At 47.4% G+C, this 21,148-nt stretch overlaps 1 pseudogene; it reads left to right on the top strand.

Moving 5' to 3' along the window:
- The first annotated feature begins 1,369 nt into the window (after window positions 1-1,369).
- LOC147648609 (uncharacterized) lies at window positions 1,370-8,960 on the top strand (annotated as a pseudogene).
- The last annotated feature ends 12,188 nt before the right edge of the window (window positions 8,961-21,148 follow it).

The raw sequence follows: 21,148 nt of genomic DNA, 5'->3' as shown, positions 1-21,148 counted from the left end.
GCAGTGCCAGCAATCCCCTCAGCTCACACCTGCCCTCGTGAGCTTTCTCACCTGGAGTGCTGGCTTGGTAAGCAGGCCAACTTAACATCCGCTGTGTTGAGTGACCTCCTGACAGCTGAAGAGACCACTTGACATGCTACCTTTCAGAACTGGTCTGCAAAAGACTTTTTGCTTCTTGCCCATGGACATGGCTGTGAGGAGTTTGAGGGGCTGTGCTGCTTCCATCTATCAAGCCACAGTGAAGGCATCCACACCTGCATCCAAGTTACCCAGGGATCAGGCCAGGGCAATAGTTGCCACCTGTCCCAATTGTCAAGCTTTTCAGATTCCAGCCATGACTTCCGGGGTTAACCCCCGAGGACTCAATAGCTACCAGATATGGCAAACTTACGTGACTCACGTCCCGTCCTTTGGGAGACTCAAATATGTCCATGTCTCAGTGGACACATTTTCTGGTGCAGTGTTTGCTTCAGCACATCTCATGCAGGAGAAAATGCCAAACACACTATCTGGCATTTCCTCCTTGCGTTTGCTACCCTGGGAGTCCCAGAACAAATTAAAACAGATAATAGACCTGCTTGCACCTCTCACAGATTGAGAGACTTTTTCAACCAGTTGGGGGGTAAAGCATACCACAGGCATACCTCAATCTCCTCTCGGGCAATCAGTTGTGGAAAGGACACACCAAAATCTGAAAAGAATCCTTGATCAGCAAGGAGTGATGTGGTTAGATAGGGAAAAGCCGATCGGAAGATCTCGTGATGTACGGGAAGACAGGGCCCCTTTTTCTCCAAAGTTCTCTAACCCATAATAATACGGTGATGACGTAAGCATAACTCGATCATATAAAGCCGTGCTTACCGGAAATAAATGCTCTTCACCATCCACCATACTGGTGTTGGCGTGTGATTAGCCGGACAGGCCTGTAAGGTTAGCCATCATGTCACTCATGAACCGGGTCGCTACACCTCATCTGAGGCAACAGGGGAGGAACAGAGATCATTCCTCCCATTGAGAGGCTCTTCAAGGCTCTATAGGTTATGAATTTTCTAAATTGTTCAACCACAGAGCCTGAACCCGCTGTAATATGGCACTTCTCTAATTCGACCCATGCCAAACTTAAAGAGAAGCCGCCAGTGCTGATCAAGGATCCTAAATCACAACAGACATCAGGACCTTTCCCATTGATTACCTGGGGAAGAGGATATGCTTGTGTGTCCACGCCGTCTGGTCCTAAGTGGCTCTCAGGGAAAAATATCAAACCATATTTAGGTCCTGCAAACCCTGCACCGGACTCAGACATCACAAAGTCTCCTGAGACCCATACAGGTCCAGAAAAACAACAAACCACCGCAGACTGGAGACGGAGATGTCGCCAGAGTCCACCGAAGCAGCCTATCACCAGACCACTGACCAAACAGAACCCAAACCGTCCTGCTACCAGGGCCACTACCAAGACCACAACCAAGACATGAGCCTACATCCAGGCACATGAAGATGCACAAGTTCCTTTAACTCCCTTCCCCTACCTCTTCCCTCTCTCCCTTCCCTTTCTTATCGTCATTATCTTTCTCCGATTGCTATTTTGCACAAAGATGCAACTTAATGCTGGTACTGCTGGTGCCTTGGCCATGCGTCCCCCTCTACACAAAATGGCCCCACCAGCAACCAACTGCCCCATCCCCAATACCCATTCCTCATTTATTTTTTTTTGATAAAGTGGGGAGAGACAGGAGTAGAAAAGGGGAGAAGGAAAAATAACATCTTTCCTTGTTCAGCCCTAATTTGTTCACATTCATTTACAGACCATGGAATATAAAACCATCCTTGCGTTCCTGACCACCTGGATGCTCGTGACAACATCAGCCATGGATACCTGCCTGACTAGTAGCACAGCCCCGGGAGAATGTGTGGATCACCCTCGCCAAGACTCTAAGACAAGACCACATGTGCTTGTCCGTGGGCAGCGACACCAACCCTCTGTCATCCTCCCTGGTGGGGGTTCCTTTGAAGCCCCACGAATACCCTTTCACAGGGAAAAAACCCAACCCAGTGGACACTTGGGACAAGTGCACCATGCACCAGAGGAACCCCAGGAATTGGAGCTTTTGGGGTCCTCCAAGGCTACCTATTGTATAGATTTTGACTATCGCCCAGTAGTAGGCCAGGCATGGCCTGCCTCGGAATACCACAGGGCAGTGAAATCAAAGAAAATTGTGACTCCCAATAGTAAAATTTACAATCAGTTTAAATGGTGCAATTTCACCAGCAGTACATGATCCGCCTCCTCTCGCCATCCCAGAGTGCTGCCCTGGGGAGTGTTCTTGATCTGTGGGGATAGAGTGTGGACAGGAATCCCTCCCCGACTCCAGGGAGGTCCTTGCATGCTTGGACAGCTTACCATCCTCACTCTAAATTCAACCCTGATGTACAATTGGCAAAGAAAGAATGAATTGGCCCGCCAAAAGAGAGATCTCACCCAATTAGATGAAAATTGCAATAGAATTGCAAATTGAAGATTGGCCACATACGAAGAGGGTAGTAATGTCGGCATTTTTGCCGTGGGTAGCTGCTGCTAAAGCCCTTGGTGAGCTTTCTCACCTGGAGTGTTGGCTTGGTAAGCAGGCCAACCTGACCTCCTCTGTCTTGAGTGACCTCTTGGCGGATGAAGACACTGTCAAGGCATGCCACTCTACAAAACCAAGCTGCCATAGATTTTCTTCTCCTGGCCCATGGACACAGCTGCGAGGAGTTTGACGGGCTGTGCTGCTTTAAGCTATCCAACCACGGTGAAAGCATCCATGCACACATCCAGAAGATCAGCAACATGATCCAGGAACTCGAAAGAGAAAAGGAGCCCCAGTGGTTCGAGGACATTTTTGGAAGCAGGGGACTCAAAGGATGGGTTGCCTTCCTCCTTTAGAACATCTTTTGGATTCTTTAAGTCATCATCGTCTTGTGTACATTCTCCTGTTTTAAAAAGTTGATAACTAGGTCTCTGGGAGATGCCTTTTTACTAAATAAAGAAGGGGGAGTTGTGGAGGCTGGGGAACTGGCCAGTTCAGAGATCCTGTACTTGGATACATGTATCCAAGTTTCCCCTGCCCCTCTCCTTCCCTATAAATATCCCAGTTTTTCCCCTGTTCGGGGAGCTGCTGTCACTGGCTCCCTTCACTGAGGGCCCTGCTATAATAAAGGTTATATATATAATAAAGGTTGCAGTGCCTAAACACTTGCCTTTGCCTGTGATCTGACTCAGGGAAATTCCTCTCCGGGGGTTGTCCCACCTACACTGGTGCAGATTCTCTGCTACTGAATAGCTGAAAGAAACATCAAGGGCAACACCCTCATAAAAAGGGGGTTTTGCATCATAACACAGCCAGCACAAGTTTGCAAGATTTGGGTTTGATTGGTTGGAATACTGGCAGTAGTAACCTAGTAATTTGTATGTTTACCCAAATGTTGTGATGGGCAAGAGCAAACACCGACCACACTTTACCTACTGCCCAGCTTGTGTGTGGGTCAGCTGCAAAATTGTCATTACGTAGTCCCTTCAAGTGTGTTTCCTCCCGTCTTGTGGCTACATTCTTTAGCAAAATGTCCTTTTCTCCCGCAGACCCAACATGATCCCCTAGGTCAGTTCAGATGTGGGGAAGGTGCTGTTATGTGGCCCCCGCCCTGGGGCAGTTTGCTTCCATACAGCCTGCCTGTCCACATTTAAAACATGCCATCACATTAGCTATTGTGGTACGGACTGCTACCTGAACTGGGGCTAGATGTTCCTCTTTTGTGACATGTTTAATCATGTCTGCGGTGCTTGACCCTGCGGGCAGAGACCGTAGGATCTCTAGCTGCCGAATTACACTGCTGACACAAGCAATTTGCCAAAACTGGGCCTTTCACTTCTGCAGGCAGGGTCGAGGAGTCGACCGCTGCTTGCAGGCAATCTACAAATTACGTGAAGCTCTCACTCTCATTTTGTCTTATTGTGGACCATGGTGATGGCTTGGCAATAACCCTCGAGGCTGTGCAAATAGCTTCTCTGGCCGCATGACTGGTTGTCATAACTTCGTGGGCCAGCAGACCCTGGGCCTGCGCCTGAGGTGTAATCATTGTTGGGTCTATGCCCATCAGCTGCTGCAGGCTGGAGCCATGTAGTGGATGATCTGCCCCGGTGACTTGGGCTAGTAGCTTCACACAGTTGCCTTCCCACTCTTGTTTGAAAACAATCATCCCTGCCCCATCAGAAATCAGTCTACAAGTTTGCTTTGTATCAAACAGGAGCATGTAGCCTGCTCCAAAAAGACCATCTATGAGGGGTGGAAACCATGGCAGAATTAAGTCCTTTCTCTGCAATTGCATTAACAATCGCTTGTACATCTTTAGGGTTTATTGGTGAGTGGATCGTCTTGTCCCCCATCTGTCACCCGGACTGGGAACGCTAGCGCAGCTGAAGAGACCCAGGTGGCACATGCAAACTTTACTTCCCTCCACTCCGTGAGGGGGGTATCCCCTCTCAGTTCCTTTTTAAGGTGCGGTGGGGGATATTCTTGTTTATCTTTGTTGCTTCCTCTTCTAAGGAAATCGGTCACGAACCACTCGTCCCCGCTGGTTTCTGATCCAGAGTCGGAACTCGACTGACTGGCTACTTCTGGTTTCCCATACCTTTTTGTCAGGCTCCGACCCCGCCTATGTCCCTTGTGGGCCGGCCATTTCCTCCTTCCTGGTTCGCCCCTTTCTTTTGGTCTGCCCCACCCTCTCTTTGACCCTCTGCTTCGCTCTCTGCTCCTCTCCCCCTCTTGAATCCCCCCCCACCTTTCTCCCTCACATTCTCCTGTTCTCGCTGTGCAGCACCCCCGCCTCTTACCTCCTTCGCTTCACATTCTCATTCCCTCCCACGTACTTTATCTTTCTCATCCTCAGTCTTTCCCCATCTATGTACGCTTGTCAATGCCACTATTTGTTCCCTGTTCTTGCCAAGGACATCCTCCCTTCGCTCTTTGTCTTTTTGCCCGGTGCCATCTTGGGGTGCATAGGGCGGTGGTCCCACCCGGGTTCTCCTTGCAGCACCCCTGGCTGCTTCTGTTAACTCCCTCCAGAAAGTTTCTGCTCTCTGCTGTCTCTCTGTGAGCGGATTGGGATTTGGGAATTGAGAGGACATATCGCCTTCTTGTGTCCCCTTCAGCTCAGCAGAGCTGCTCTCGTCTGGGGGCTGCAATGTCTGTGTGGCTGCCCCAACCCCTAATTTCGGGGTGGCCAACAAGTATTTTGCTGCCCTCCAGGTTTCCTGCTCTTGTATAGCCTTTTGCAGAGCTTTAACAACTTTACCCCACAACTTAAGCTGTTTCCCACAGCCTGAGGATATGGTTTCCTTGGCAAATGCTTTAGTACATCTCTCCCACACCTCAGGGTGGAGAATATCTACTGGCTGATCTATGACCCCAATATGCAAAAGCCTTGCAACCACGAGAGTAAAATCCTTAGGCTTACATTCAATCCCCCACTGCTTACGTAATTGTGATACGACCTTCCCAAGGGCTTCCATTCTCCTTGATGGTTGGGGGCATCCTCCCTGCCAGAGCTGGACCAGTGCTCCAACCGCCGCTCACCTGTCCAGGAGACTCCCGTTTCCCAGACACATTGTTCTTCCCGGGTTTCGGCACCACTTGTTGCCTTTGAAAGGTGCGGCAACCTGATTCAGGGACGACACAGTGACCAACCCCAGGTCACTGGGTCCATTCTGCACGCTGACACCAATGTGGTGGATGGCAAAATGGCATTTATTGGTGAAGAGTTTGACACTTTATAACCTAAGTTTACAATGTCACTCCCATTTGCTTTTGTCACAGCTAGGTGCCACTGGCTAATTAGGAGGGTAATTACCATAAACTGTTGAGGGGGGATGATTCTGTCTTCCCGTACATTGCGATATCTTCCGACCGCCGGGCCCTAGCTAAACACAACAGTATTGGCAGATCAGTAGCTGCTAAACAAAGAAAAAGTAAGGATGCTTACTTAATGAGCTTGTGGAACAGCAGCTGGCCGAAGGTAACATCATACCAACCACAAGTTCTTGTAATTCCCTGGTAATTGTTATCAAGAAGCCAGGGAAAGACAAGTGGCAGCTCCTCCATGATCTCAGAGAAATAAACAAAATCACTGAAGACAGGGAGTCACTTCAACCAGGGATGCCTTTGCCTGCGATGCTCCCTCAAAACTGGAAATTGGCCATTTTTGACATTAAAGATTGTTTTTTTCCAAATTCCCCTTGACCCTGCCAATGGCCTGCAGTTTGCCTTCTCAGTTCCCTCCATCAACTGAGAAGCCCCAGTGAAGTGCTACCATTGGTGAGTACTGCCATAGGGCATGAACAACAGCCCCAGTATTCGTGAATGGTGCATTGCTTCACTTCTGTGCCCAGTGCAAGCCAAAGTGGAGGAGGCAATCATCCTGTATCATATGGATGATGTGACTGTGTGTGCCCCTGATACCAATTTACTTCAGTATGTGCTTGACCTAGTGATCAATGTTTTGATTGCTGAAGGGTTCAAGCTCCAGAAGGAGAAGGTTCAATGAGTGCCGCCTTGTAGGTATCTGGGACTTTAAATTACAAACTGGACCCTTGTTCCACAGAAATCAAAAATTAGAGACAATCCAAAGACCTTAGCAGATCTCCACCAGCTGTGTGGGTCTTTGAACTGGGTCAGGCCCTGGCTAGGTATTACCACAGAAGACCTAGCCCCCCTTTTCAATTTACTGGAAGGGGGAGAGGAGCCAAGTTCTCCTAGGGCTCTGACCCAAGAGGCTAAACAAATAAATCCCCTCTGGATAACCACACCGAAGTCCCTCTTGCTCTTTACTGCTGCAAGTTGTGTGTGTTGGAGTGTGTGTGTGTGTGTGTGTCTGCTGCCTGGCCAAGTGGCTCCTTGCTGGAGACAATTTTCACAAAGTAGCATCACCCTACCACCCCCTGCGTGACGCTACAAGTGGCACCCAAACAGGGACTTCTGCAAAGAGGTTCCTGAAAGCGTCTCCAGCAGCGATCGGTTGTCTCTGGACTTAAGCCGTGTTGGAGCAACCACTTTGTGGAGGCCAAAGAACCGGCCAACAGGGAGCTTGCTGCCGTCCCTTGGAGAACATATCCATGATCTTCAGTCCCTGTTGTTACGGAAAGCAAAATTTCTCCTCCAAGAGATCTTTGCAACCCTGTATTAATCCCTGGTTCACCATTGGTTCTTCCCTTTACTCTCTGCCCCCATGCCTGCATCCCACTGGTTACTGGTTTCTCCCCACCCCTCACCTTCCCTGTATCTACTTCAGTTTTTCCCCAGTTCAGAGAGCATCTGGCTCCCTTCACATAGGGCCCTGCTCCAATAAAGGCTGATTTCTCTGTGGAATCACTAGCCAGAGTTCCAGTCCTTTCTTCCCTGCATTGCCTGGGAGAAGCTACTGCCGAGCTGGAAATTGCTTGCTGGGTCAGGAGAGGGATGTGCCTGTGCCTCTGAGAGCTGCCCTTCTCAGGACGCTTCCTCAGGAAGGTCGTAGGACTCCTGCCGTCCCAGCCGCCATGGCACCACTTCTCTAAGGGAGACTCCTATGTTTTAGTAGGATGATTCTGAGGAGTGACTGGTAATCCTCCTGACACAGGATGTCATTGCTGCAGACTTCCACAGGCCCATTTTGTTGACCTGCTGCCATAGGGTGAGTTTGTTGCGGTACAGGCTTTTTGTTCTGCTTTATTTTAAGTTTTAGGGTTCTGTGGATGGGAAGACTGCAAGATGGGAGCAAAATGCACCATCCAGGAATGGGAAGTTTACATCCAAGTTTTAAATACCCTTGTTGTAGGGAGAAAGAAATTTTCAAAGGGGGATCTGTTGTATTATGTTGTTGTGGGGATCTGCGAGCCCTCTATTCAGGAGAGCGGTAAATCCCCCTGCAGAGATGCCACAATGATCTAAACTGGCTCACCTTAAGGAGAAAAATGGCTGAGGCTTCTCTTATGATACATGTATACATGTACTCCAGTTCTACCCTTCCCCCCGGCCTGTTGGCTAGTTCCTTTGCCCTCCCCCTGGGCTGTTTCTTCCCTGCCTTTTTTCCTCGGGCCTTCTCTTATCCCTAGAACCTTCTCTCTTCCTCGGTTTCCCATTGGCCCAAGTTCTCTAATGCCTCCCCCACCTCATACCGATTGGTCCTGACACCTTGGACCCTCCTCTGTACCACCCCTGACCCTAGTTTCATTGGGTTGCTCCTCACCCCTTGCACAGTCCTGTCTCATGCTTTTTGTTCCTGGACCCTTCACGAGTCGGAAGCAATAAACTCCCCTTGTGGAACCCATACTGATATGAATAGGCCCTACGTGGAGTCCAGGTTTCGCAAGTGTTCTTTCCAGCCTCTGTTCCAGGTTCTGAAGCGTTCCGGTTCTGAGTTCCATGCCAAACTGTTCCTTGTTAACCCTGTCCTATCGACCGGAGTCTGTGGTGGTGCATATTTCTGGGAGTTACTTTGTTTCTCTGTGACATGTCTTTCCCCTCCCCTCCCTGTCCCTGAAACGTTACCCCATTGGTTGGTGTTATATGTTCCCCCGCCCCTCTCCCGAGGTTTGAAAAAGTCCGGGAAAGAGGCACCCAGCCTCTTCTCTCTTCTGGAAGCTAGCCAGAATAAACATCCTCCGATCCCCCGGAGGGAGAAGCAGCACCTTTTTGGTCTTTTCTTGGTCTCGAAGGGCCTCCCTGACCCCTCCATTCGACAGAGCTAGCTTGGATTTACTTCAGGGGGCAAAGGGAAGGTCTCTTCAGGAGTCGGAGACTTCCCAACATGGCGACGGGAGTCGGAGACTTCCTGACACGGCGACCGGGGTTGGAGACTTCCCAAGACGGCAATCGGAGCTTATGCAAATCACCGAAAAACACCATCCCGGACGAAAAACCCGATCTATGAAGCATCGGAACACGAAATAAAGAAACCAAGAGCGATGCCCTGGAGTAGGGATCAAAGGACACTATCCACCAACTCCGCTCTCCCATGGCTAAGTCTCTCATGACTGATAAGAGACTCGCTAGGGATGACACCCCTGGACTTTCGAGCCAAAGGGGACTCCGGGTTTACCTGCGAGGACGGAGATCCCGGCTTTACCTACATTGCACCACGTAGGAAGAGCCGCATTCCTCCTCCTCCGAGCCACTTCAGGGGAGCAACGGCGGTGTGCGCGACCCATCGGGCCCCCACCCCATGGTGATTCTAATAAAGGCTTTAAAACAGGAGTAGAAGGTCTCCTAGCCCTGTTTTTGTCACATACAAAGGTTCCTCTCAGCTCTTTGTCGCTGACACTGACTGCATCCATCCGGCAGTGTGAGTGGCTGTGTGGGTGTGTGGCACTGGCAGAAGCGACTTTCCCAGAGATGCTTCTGGAAGGTTGCAGCATCTTACCAACAACTCAATGCTGCAGTATGTTGTTCTTTGTTTTGCTCCCCATGGTAACATGTATAATGGTTTGTCCCCCTCTCCATTCTGCTTTCATTATAATGTGTTATCCCAATTGTCACTCCTTCTGTGTTCCCCCTAACCCCCACCCTCTGGGCCTTGTCTGTCTCCCAGCTTCTAGAAAGCTTGGGCAGAGTCGACAAGTGACAGGGCAGGGACAGAGGAGGTCCCTCCTCAAGCTTCCTCATTTGTTCTCCCAAATGCCCCTCCAATCCTGTCACACTCCCCCCTTGTTCCCTGTTGGTTTGTGATCTGTCCCCTTTCTTTGTTCCTCTGATGTACTTAAGCTGTTGTCACTCCTGACTCAGGAGTTCTCTTGGAGCAACACCCCTGAGGTCTGAAGTCCCTCTAGAGACAGAATAAACCTTGGATTCCTGCCCTCCTTGAAAGAACCTGACTCCTGCCTCCTCCATCATCGTGACAGACTCTTCTGGTAAGGGAGAAATCCCTAGTCACTCCTCCAATCCAGGGGATTCGGAGGGGTGTCCACCCGCAGGTCAGTGGTGTTTGGCTAGCTTGGGTGGGTGGAGTGGTCACTCCAAAAGGAACACCGCAACACAATGCATGTTGAAGTTTGTTTTACTGATGTTTAGTGTTAATGAGTGTTTTGTTTAAGAAAAACAAAAGGGGGAGATACTTAAACAAACAAAAGGGGGAGATATTGAAGTCCATCAGGGCAGGGGGTTGGTAACAGACTTTGCCCCAGGCCCTGAGAAGGATCTCCTGTAGTTGGGGTGAATAGAGGCTCACCCACAATACTCCTTGAAAAGTTATATGTGAATCATGCTAGAAAATTCTATGGGTTTTTTTGTTACAATTGGTTAAGTTCTGTCACATTATTTTACATATTTGTAATCCCCAGTTCTTATTGGTTCCTTCCCCTCAAACTCCACCCTCAACCTGCCTTATACAAGTTATTTTCTAGCCTGGACTCTAGCCTTTTGTGTGCATCCCCTGATTCTGTTCAGTTTACGCATTTGTTATTTTACTTATTAAAGATCTTGATTTCTTGGGTCACACGTTCCTGCCCATCTCTCTTTGTTATCACCACCCTTGGATGTCACGTTGATTACCTCTGAGGTAGCACCTGGCCAGACCATCCGGGAACATTAGTTAACATTAGCAGACCTGAAAGACTGTTTTTTTAATATACCTCTCCACCCTGACGATGTCCCTCAGTTTGCCTTTTCCATGCCAAGTACCAAACATCATCCTTTAGTTAATTGCACAATTAATCACAAAATGCCATCAGACATGCTTACAATTAAGTGCAAGAGATCCTTCTTGTGCAAAGAAGGCTCTGTGCAAACCTATCAAAGAGATTCCATTTTATCTCTACCAGGAGATAAAAACACAGCAAGCTGGGCTTAAGAGGCAGGACAAATTTAGTTTAATTCCAAAGGTAACAAGCGCTTTGGATGGCCACCACAGCTGTCACCATGAAATTCCAGCCTGCAGTTCCTAAGCTCTGCATAGCTTTATCAGGTGCCAGGAGGAATATACTAATTCATGAACTTCCTAAACAAACATCAAAACAGATTTGAATGCAAGAATGTTTTATACTATTATATTAAATTAAATCCATGATAGATAGCCAAGTCACAGGATGCCACTTGCAAGCCTTTGCTGCTATCAAGTGATTAATTTCAGTATGAAACCGAAGACAGGAAACAAGGAAAATGGATGGGATGCTTGCTTCTGTGGCAGAGAGAACAGTGGGGGATTTTGGACACATTAGAATTGCAGCCCTGTGCTCAGAGCTGCCATAGCACGTTGTAATTGCCATTGTATTGGCTCCACATAATCTTGACAAGGAGTTAAACTCACTTTTCTTTGGATTAGCATTTAGAGGTAGAGGCATTTGAGACAGTCTGGAAAACAGTACTGGTCTTCCCCTTCCCACCCTAAAAATGGTGACATTAAATTTAATAATCATAACATTTTAAAAATAAAATCCTTGTGTCACAATTTGGAGTCTCCAGTTTCCTCTCAGGTGGAAATTGTGAATTCTTTACATTGAGAGAGCGATTTTAATCTTTAAAAAAATAAACTGAAGATTGTTATCGTGATATCAAGGATTTATATACAAAGGGACATGGGAGCTCATAACACTTCTCTCACTTCCTATACATCCTCCAGTGTCATTAAAATTCACAGGAAGGTGTAAAAAAAGAGGAATATGAGTTACTATTTCTTTTCATGGACCAGTGAAACCTTGAGGTAACAGGAAACGACCTACTTTGCAGACAGAGGAACATCTGAACTCTGATTCATATTGTACTTGTACTAACAACTTCAGGAAGAGCACAGGCTTCACTGAAGATAAGGAGAATGATAATTTTAAAACGGAGATCATGGGTGTGTTGAGTTTGTGGGGTTTTGTTTGGTGCATGTGTGTTTTTTTGGTTTGGTTGATTACTTGTGTTTGTGGCGGGGGACGTGGTGATTTTTCTTGGCTTTCTTTTGTCTGGGTTGTTTTTCGGGGAGGGAGGGGGCACAGCATTGCCAGCCCAGCAGGGAGGGGATTGTCCCGCTCTGCTCTGGGGCAGCCTCACCTCTAGTGAGTTTTGGGTGTTACAGTATGAAAAGGATATTAAAACATTAGAGAGAGTCCCAAATGGGGGGAACACGAGGGTGGTGAAGGGTCTGTAGGAGAGGCCATGTGAGGAACAGCTGAGGTTTCTTGGTCTGTTCAGCAGAGGAAGAGGAGACTGAGGGGAGACCTCACTGCAGTTACAATATCCTCATGAGGGGGAGAGGAACCGACACTGATCTCTGCTCTCTGGTGGCAGTGCCAGGATCCCAGGGAATGGCCTGAAGCTGTGTCAGGGGACATTTAGCATGGATATCAGGAAAGGTGGTTCATCAGCTTAGCGGGCAGGAGCGTGTGTGCTGCGAACCGCAGTGTTTTCGAGTAACCCCCGTGGCGTTCTGGGCGCGATTTCCAAACAGCAGGAGGCTGCGTGTTCCTCCCGTCGGCAGGCAGCAGGCTGTCGTGGCCACAGGCAGGGTCCCGGAGCAGCTGCAGGTCCCCAGGGCTGCGGGCACGACCGAGTGCAAGCGGCGGCGGCAGGCGGGTCACCACGGGCTGGTGCTGCGGAGGGCAGCGCAGGATGTGCGGTGTGGCTGCAAGTGGGCTCGGCTGCGTTCAGGCTGCCAGCAGGGCTGGGACGGCGGGGCCCGGGAGGGACGGCGGGGCCCGGGAGGGACGGCGGGGCCCAGGAGGGACGGCGAGGCCCGGGACGGACGGCGGGGCCCTGGAAGCACGGCGAGGCCCGGGAGGGACGGCGAGGCCCGGGAGTGACGGCGAGGCCCGGGAGTGACGGCGGGGGCCGGGAGGGACAGCGGGGCCCTGGAAGCACGGCGAGGCCCAGGAAGCACGGCGGGGCCCAGGAGGGACAGCGGGGCCCTAGAAGCACGGCGAGGCCCGGGACGGACGGCGAGGCCCGGGAAGCACGGCGGGGCCCGGGAAGCACGGCGGGGCCCGGGAGGGACAGTGGGGCCCGGGAAGCACGGCGAGGCCAGGGACGGACGGCGGGGCCCGGGAAGCACGGCGGGGCCCAGGAGGGACAGCGGGGCCCTAGAAGCACGGCGAGGCCCGGGACGGACGGCGAGGCCCGGGAAGCACGGCGGGGCCCGGGAAGCACGGCGGGGCCCGGGAAGCACGGCGGGGCCCGGGAAGCACGGCGGGGCCCGGGAGGGACAGTGGGGCCCGGGAAGCACGGCGGGGCCCGGGAAGCACGGCGGGGCCGGGAAGGGAAGGCGGGCACGGCTGGCTGTAGCGGCCGCTCCGTCGGATTGTCGCGATGACAAGATGGTTTGCGGGAATGATGAAGCAGGGAAGCAGGGCCACAGGGAGGAAAAGGCGGGGGAGAGAGGAAAAGGCCGAGCGGACCGTACAGGCAAGTCCCCTCTCTTTCAAAGATCCCCCAGCAAAATGGCCCTGTGGTGTCGCAGTTGGCTGATTTTATGTGCTAAGGCTCCTCCCACAGCCCGACTTGGCGAACATAATTTTGGCGGGCATCCGGGCATTTAGCTCCACCAGAAAGTGGCTGGGATCGCTGACAATCTGGTCATAGAGGTTTTCCCTGCCGTGACTGGCTGCCAGGAGAACTCTTCCTTGGGACAGGGCTGCAAGCACATGTAGAGCCCTTGTAAGATTATGACATATGTTGAGGTATAAATTAAAATCAGATTGGTGCCTCTCACACTGGAACAGGCTCCCCAGGGAATGGTCACGGCACCAGGCCTGATGGAGTTCAAGAAGTGCTTGGACAATGCGCTCAGGCTTGTGATGGAATTCTTGGGCTGCCCAATTCCCTGCTTGGGAAGGGCCAGGAGTTGGACTCCTATGATCCTTGTGGGTCTCTTCTGACTCAGGATATTCTATGATGCCTAGTTCTTTGGATAAACTCCACCAGCTCAGACAGACAGAGTTTGCACTCCCATTCCTGAGTGATGGAACTCAGAGTATCAGATACAAGAATGGAAACTGTCACTTCATTAGGTTAATAAGTAAGAAAATAAATAAATCAGCAAGCAAGAAAACAAACAAATAAATAAAATTAGTCCCAGAGCCGGACTTTCCAGGGACGTACATGCCCACTGCTTTCAGACACATCTACTGTGGGTTCTCTGCTGCATTTGCTCATTGATTGGATTCTCCTAGATGTGAATCCAGGCTGCAAGGGTCCAAAACTCATTTGGATGATGGGATACAAGACTCCAAATTTGAAAGAGCCTGTGTCCAATCTCCACTTCCTGCTCAACAACAGGAAACAAACAGGATTTAAACTTTTAATGCTATAACACGAATCCTAGGGCTTCAGCAACCTGGGGATGCCTAGGTGGCACTGCAGTCTGACACTGTATTGAGATGTATGTTTTCAAGGACAGCTTTTGAGAGATTAGTACAGCTGCAACTAATTTTACATACACAGGTCTGAGACTTCATTGTGGTGGCCAACAGCTGGCCTGAAGGCCTCACAGTTATAATTAATTCCAGTTCTATAACTTAAAGGTTATAGAATTATAGAAGTACGTTGCTCCGGTGTGCACCATTGGAGACGTGGGCTGCTATTGGCTGGTTGGCCGAGTGGCAGCTGGTTCAGCCAATGGGGATTGAGCGCGCGGACATTCAAATCTAGATAAGGAAAAGAGCAGTCCGTAAAATTGGCTGTTGTGCATGAGCTTCCGTGTGTTTGTGTCACATCACTGTCTCCAGCATCAAAGTGACGGGACTTCCCTCCACATATTCAGTGAAACACAGATCAAATGGAAACCTGAAACACTTACTGGCAAAGATTCATAGATCTCAAAGGAGAATTGATCATAGTCCTCTGCAAGCGTGGCCTGCTGTTTAACACAGGCCATAGAATTTCACCTACTGTGGTGGGGGGAATTATTCTTTCTTTCTCTCTGACTGAACACTATCAAGCCAAATAACTTGCTGGTGGCTGAGCTATAGCTTATTATTAGGTAAGACATCCAGTCTTGGTGTAAACGCTCCATTATGAATTTACCACCTTCTTTGCCAAGCTTACAAAGTGCTTAAACACCTTGACTGAATTCATTCTTTTCCATTTGAATTTATTTGACCTAACCTTCCTGCTATCCAATTTTATTATGCTTTAGTGCACTGGACTGAATACTCCTTAATATTATTTCCCTGCTTAAGACTGTTAAAAAAACTATCACGTGCCAGACACCAGGAACCAAAATGGGCACTTTTGGTGTAAAAATCTGCTGTATCAACAGTCTGAGGTAGTTCAAAGGTTCTGTTCCACAGCAGGATAAATTAAACTGGAACTACTACAGAGAGATATCCTGTCCCACTTGCACCACCCCTGGTGTTCCTGAGCTTGCTGAGTAAATCAGTTCAGTGAGTTTAGCCATAAGAAATCCAATACTATAAAAGTGATGGATCAGGATTTTGTTGGCTTGCTGCCTGAATTCTGTAGGCACAGGCCTTACCGAGTGCTGGGACAGGGAAAGGCAGCTCTGACAGACTGAGTTAGTCTGTGAGGAATTCAGAGTTTTGGGGAGCTGTGGTAGATTTGCACCATCTGTGCAGAATGGTCACAAAAGTCACAGTAGCCACTAGGTTAAAGCTGATCTCAGGATGTGAAAATGCCATCCTGAACTTAACGTGTGGCTTCCAAATAAACCAAACCAAACCAAACAAAACCAAAGCTCCTTGCTTCAACTAGTGATTCCTGAGTTAATTTTCACTATTGGTCAGGGAATTCACCCTGGAATGTGTGGACTTCTGGTAACAAAAGAGCATGGGAGGAGTGACAATTTATAAATAGAGTTTGAAAACCAAGATGGATGATCAATCCCAGAGTGCATCTCTCAGACACTATATCCTGAATAAACACCAAAAAGAGCTGCTGTGTCTGAAGGGAACTAATGCAAGGCAGATTAATGAACTGACCTGAATAAAGGCGATCCATTTTTCATTTTCTTTTAAAATATTATCTTTCCCCCCTTTCTAAATAAGCAACTGGAATGTTAAATCAGTTAAGTGCATCAATTTGATAAAAACTATGCAAATTTTAAAATACATAAAGGCACCATCTATAACACTGACAGTTCAGATAAAGGGCTTAGTTTTAGTTGAAAATAAAAGTTCCCAGTATTGAATGTAAATGCAAACATTTGTTTTATTTATTTTTTTAAAGTACTTTGTATTTTGTATTCTGACAGTTACAAATTGCATGGGTAATTTATTAAAGTTTTCTCTCACCACAAACACAGTCCTCCCTTCATGAAAAGACTTGTTAATATTATAGGAGGCTGGATAGAAATGCAGAACTTAAGGGACAGAGGGAAGGAAGATAATAAACACAGAGCAATGACACAGATTAAAGTAAAACAAATAGCAGGCAGCAGTTCAAATTACAAAATGCTGGGGGTATTAAAAAGAAATCTATCATGTGCTAGAAAAATGTGTACACTACACAGCATTCCTGTGCTTCCTTTCTAACTTGGGAGTGAATATCCATCTTGTTTTCCCTTTGAAAGAGGAGAACTGGCTATTACTGATGTGCCCAGTTCAAACCCTTGCCTATCAAGAAAGAAAAGCACAACAAAAAAGGGTGGAGGTACAGACACTCCTTCAGTTTTCTTCTCTAAAAGAAACTCCCCTTTCCTCTTTCCTTTTCCCCTTTCCCTTTCCTCTTCCCTTCTCCTTTTCCCCTTTTCCCCTTTTCCCCTTTTCCCCTTTTCTCCTTTTCCCCTTTCCCTCTTTTCCCCTTTTCTCCTTTTCCCCTTTTCCCCTTCCCTTCCCATCTGCTGTACCAGCATGACAGAGTCTACACTGATGTTGAACAAGGCAAAAACATAATAATGATGCAGTAAAAAAGATTTTGCTGTTTGTTTTAACCCAAATAATTCCACAGACCGGGTTTAAACTGCAGCTGTATCAACAGGGCTGAAGGGATGGCAGGGAACTTCATGTGCTGCAGAAAAAGATGTAAGATATAACTACTCCCAGGGGAACCATTCAGACAAATGGTTTGCTGTGCCCATTCTGCCTGGGGAGAACAAATTTTAGGACAGATTCAGCTCAATGAGATTTCATGGCAGTTAGGACCTTGCTCAGTGCCAAAGTGTTGTGTGGTGGGGTTTTATTTCCCTGAGTTAATGTACATAAATAGTCTTTTAAAGCTAGACTCTCTAATCTATTTTTGACTTTGCAGAATCTAAATGAGGATGAGAAGAAATTATACAGGTGATGTGGAAATCTGAAGAGTCACCTAAAGACTTAAGACAAAGTGCTATGAAAACTACTGTTAATTAGATTAGTGTTGAGTTTATTACTGGAAACACTTTTGAGCCTTTCCACACAACAAAGTAGAAGGCAGGTTAGAAACCCTACCCTCTGAAGTCCACTCCTATATAAAACAATAAAAAACTCATCTTTACAGGATCTTCTGTAAACTAGAAATATGGAGCCCAGCACTTCACATGTCTGCAATCAAGCCAGCACTATCAGTTGCCTATGATGAATGAGAAGCTGAATGTATTTGATATTTATGTGTCAGAAACCACATAAGGGGTCTAATTTAAAAAGACAGCCCCATCATATCCTCTACAGAACCTTTTTTTAATTTTTTTTTTCCAAGAAACCACTGTTTCTTGAAACCTCCTCTTCCTGCCTTTTGGGTATATTTTGTTTTGAACTTTCTCCCTTAAAGAACGTAAAAAGCCATACAAAACCCAGTGCACTGATGTCTAAACCACTTCATTAGCTTTTTCTAGGGCAATACTGAATAGTTATTACTTAGAAACACAGAATCATTAAGGTTGGAAAGACCTCTAAGACCATCAGATCCAACTATTAACCCACCACTAGCAGGTTCACCATGAAAACATCTCCCCAGGTGCCACATCTGAACAATTTTTGAACATTTCCCAAGACAGTGATTCCATCACTGCCCCAGGGCAGCCTGTTCCAGTGCCTGACCACCTTTTGGAGAAGAACTTTTCCCTAATACACAATTTAAACCTTCCTTGTCTTAGCTTCATTTCTTTAGGGCTGACTCTCTGCTTCTAAGACAAGACTAGGATTCAACACGTTTTCTTCAGTCTGCCAGAAAAAAGCTGAACATTAGAAAGGTGGCTTGATAAACTATCAGCCTTTATCTCAACAGCATGCAGTTTTGAAAGTCAGTAATGCAGACAGATGGTGGCAAAACAAGCCAAATTCCATGGGAAACTCCGAACGGACACTGTTTTCACATCATTATTAAGTTAAATCAGAAAACAGAAGCAGTAAAACAGCTTAATATGCACAAAGCATTTGCTCAGTCTGCAAACAGCTCAGAGATTATAGTGGGTAACTCCACAGACCAAACAAACTCTCTGGGCAGATGTTGCAACATTCTCCTGCAACAGGAGCCTGATGCAGCAAAGAGTTTGGATAGCTAAGCTTTTCCCCTGTGTGGGATGTGGCTCATTTTAAGCTGGCATCAGAGGTGGGAAGGACCCAGTCCTTGTTGTGCCCAGCTTTCCACATCTTCCTGGATGGAGGACAGGTCTGTTCTCCAGCAGCAGCTCAGAGCAGCCTTCAGACTGCCCCTAAAATGAAGGAAATGTTAAAATGCCTCAAAATAGGCATGAAATGAGTGCTTTAGACACCCACCTCTATCGGAAAGGCAGGACTCATATCCTGTCTGTTCAAGGAATATTTCAGCACAGTGCTGGGTTAGTGGTTGGACTCAATGATTTTAGAGGTATTTTTCCAACTTCAGTGATACAATGTGGAATGGAATGTGGAGCACATCCATCCCTGGAGCTCCCCTGTCCATTCCTCCCCTCCCAGACTGCACGCTGGGCTCTCATGGAAGGAAGTAAATGCTGCAGCTGAGCTCCTGCTGAAGCAGCACCGTCAGCAGCAGCACCAGGAGCATCAGGGAGCCTGGGCGAGGAACAGCCCTCCTTGTACGTCATCAGGGGGTTTCCATCAAATCCTACTGAGTGCCCACTGAGCCACGCTCTGTGCATTTATTTTCAGCATTCCTTGCTTTAACAAACTCCTTAATTATTCTTCCCTTTTGTGTTTCCTCCCTCCCAAGCCTTCTGCCTCCCCTGTCAAAGCCTTGTCTTTCCTTCAGTCCCTGATCCAATTTGTTCCTGAAGCACAGCTGGGTCCCGCGTGCCAGGCTGGCGATTCCTGCAACGCTCCGATCTCCCACTCAATTGCCTCAATTAGCTCTCACTGTACACTTGGGTACAGCATTAATGTGGCACCTGAGCAGCTCAGGGAATGTCTGCTCCGTTATGGAGCTTTTCCATCACTTGTAGGAGAGAAAGATTACTTAACTGTATCACTGCCTGAGCCAGAGGGATCGTCCTCTGCCTCCTTGTCTAACCTACAGCCACTCAAGCTCCTCTGCAGTTGTTGAAATTTGGGGAAAATGGGTTCTCTGTGAGGGAGGTGAAATCACAGACCATCAAGACTGTAGAAAGAGTAATTTCCAAATCACAGAGACTGCACAATGCTGTTATAACTGCTGTGCCTTGATTGAACTCAGTGTAATCCCAGCCAAGTGCAGCTCTTTGCCCCATTTCAGCTGTCTGTAAAGCTGAGGAGCTCCTCAGGCTGCAGAGCAGGACTTCAAAACCTTCATTGGGCTCAGACTGCTCAAGCGGCTTGGAATAAAATGTAGACAAGAATTATCTTGTAGGGGATAGGTCCAGACTTTATCATGGATATTTTCCATTTGAACCCATAAAAGTGCTGCCCAAATTTGCCCCATGGTCTGAAAACTGAAGGACAGTGAGAAGGGCATACTCATAAGGTGAAACTAGAGACAATGTGGATTGTTTTAATTATAATAGGAGCATTAAAGTGTCTAAAAAAGTAGTTTGTTCAGTAGTGGTGATGAGAAGTGAGGGCTAATGCTTTTTTACAAAGGAGATGGTTTTGCTCCTGGATGCAAGGTGCCAAAACATCATTTTTCAATAAGACACCATATTGGGTTCAGAGGTTTTTTTTTGTTGTTGTTTGTTTTTTTTGTTGTTGTTGTTTTGTTTTGTTTTGTTTTAATATAAAATCCAAGCTCATAATATCCCTTATTCTGGGAATTGATCAAGGAGAAATTAGCTAGCATCATTTTATTTGACAGACTTCAAAGATAAGAACATTTTCCGTGCAGGAATGTTTATGTTATCACGTTTCATCTCTCTGAGCTTCCTCACAGTATAACTGCTGAAGCTGCCAGCTGGTTTCAACTGTATCGGGTGGACTGGGGAGGTCACAAAAAGATTTTATGATTGTATGTTTAATGGAAATGAATCTTAAATCAAGAAAGGTGACCATATTAATTTATTTGCTGATTAAAACAGCTGCAGTGTGAGAGCAAGAATCATTAAAAAGAGAAGGCAAACCAGAAAGTTTTATAATCCCTCTAGCTTTAGCAGACAAAAACACAAAACTAAAACAAAAAATACTCTCACCATGTGAAAATTCAGCTGACTGACCACCCTATAGCAGACCAGTCTCTTCCATTCTTCAAACTTCCAATGTTCAAAGAACCAGTCGTTCCAATGCAGTATTTTGGGTGTCTAAGAGATTTCCCCTTGGGTTTAATCTTTACCTAGAAGGAAGCAAAACCAACACTGTCTTTTTTCTCCTTTTGTAACTGATTCTGATTTTGCTTACTTTCCTTCACATCTGCATGTCTCCTAGAAGACAGCTTCAGTTCACTAAATTCAAACTCCACATCAGGCTCCAATAACATTGCTGATGTGCCTGAGGCAAATTGAAAAAGCTTGATGACCTTTAATGGTTATTAAACCCCTTGTTTCCAAGAATTTTAATCCATATAATTAAATGTTTCTCTGCCATTCATTTATCCCACTAGATTATTTGACCATATAAAAGATCAGACATCAAGATGAATGGGCACCAAACTTCTAAACCACCCTCAGCCCACAACAAAATTTTTCCAAAGCCTTTCAGCCCTTCACTGAAAGCCCTTAGAAGGCAGTGGGATCATGGAGACTGAACTGGACTTATTCTGGAAGCTCATCTGCCTTTCCAAAATAAAGAGATATTCCTCAAGGTCTGGGAAGGACAGAGCTCTGTGGTCTCTGTTTCCTCACATAGTACTGCTCAGCAGGTATGTGCATTCCTCAGCATGTAAAGAACTTTTTT

Source organism: Cyanistes caeruleus, chromosome Z, assembly GCF_971803275.1.
Source record: "Cyanistes caeruleus chromosome Z, bCyaCae1.hap1.1, whole genome shotgun sequence".
NCBI classification, from domain to species: Eukaryota; Metazoa; Chordata; class Aves; order Passeriformes; family Paridae; genus Cyanistes; species Cyanistes caeruleus.
The sequence above is the reverse complement of the archived record's forward strand: the minus strand, read 5'-3'. Positions and strand labels throughout refer to the sequence as shown.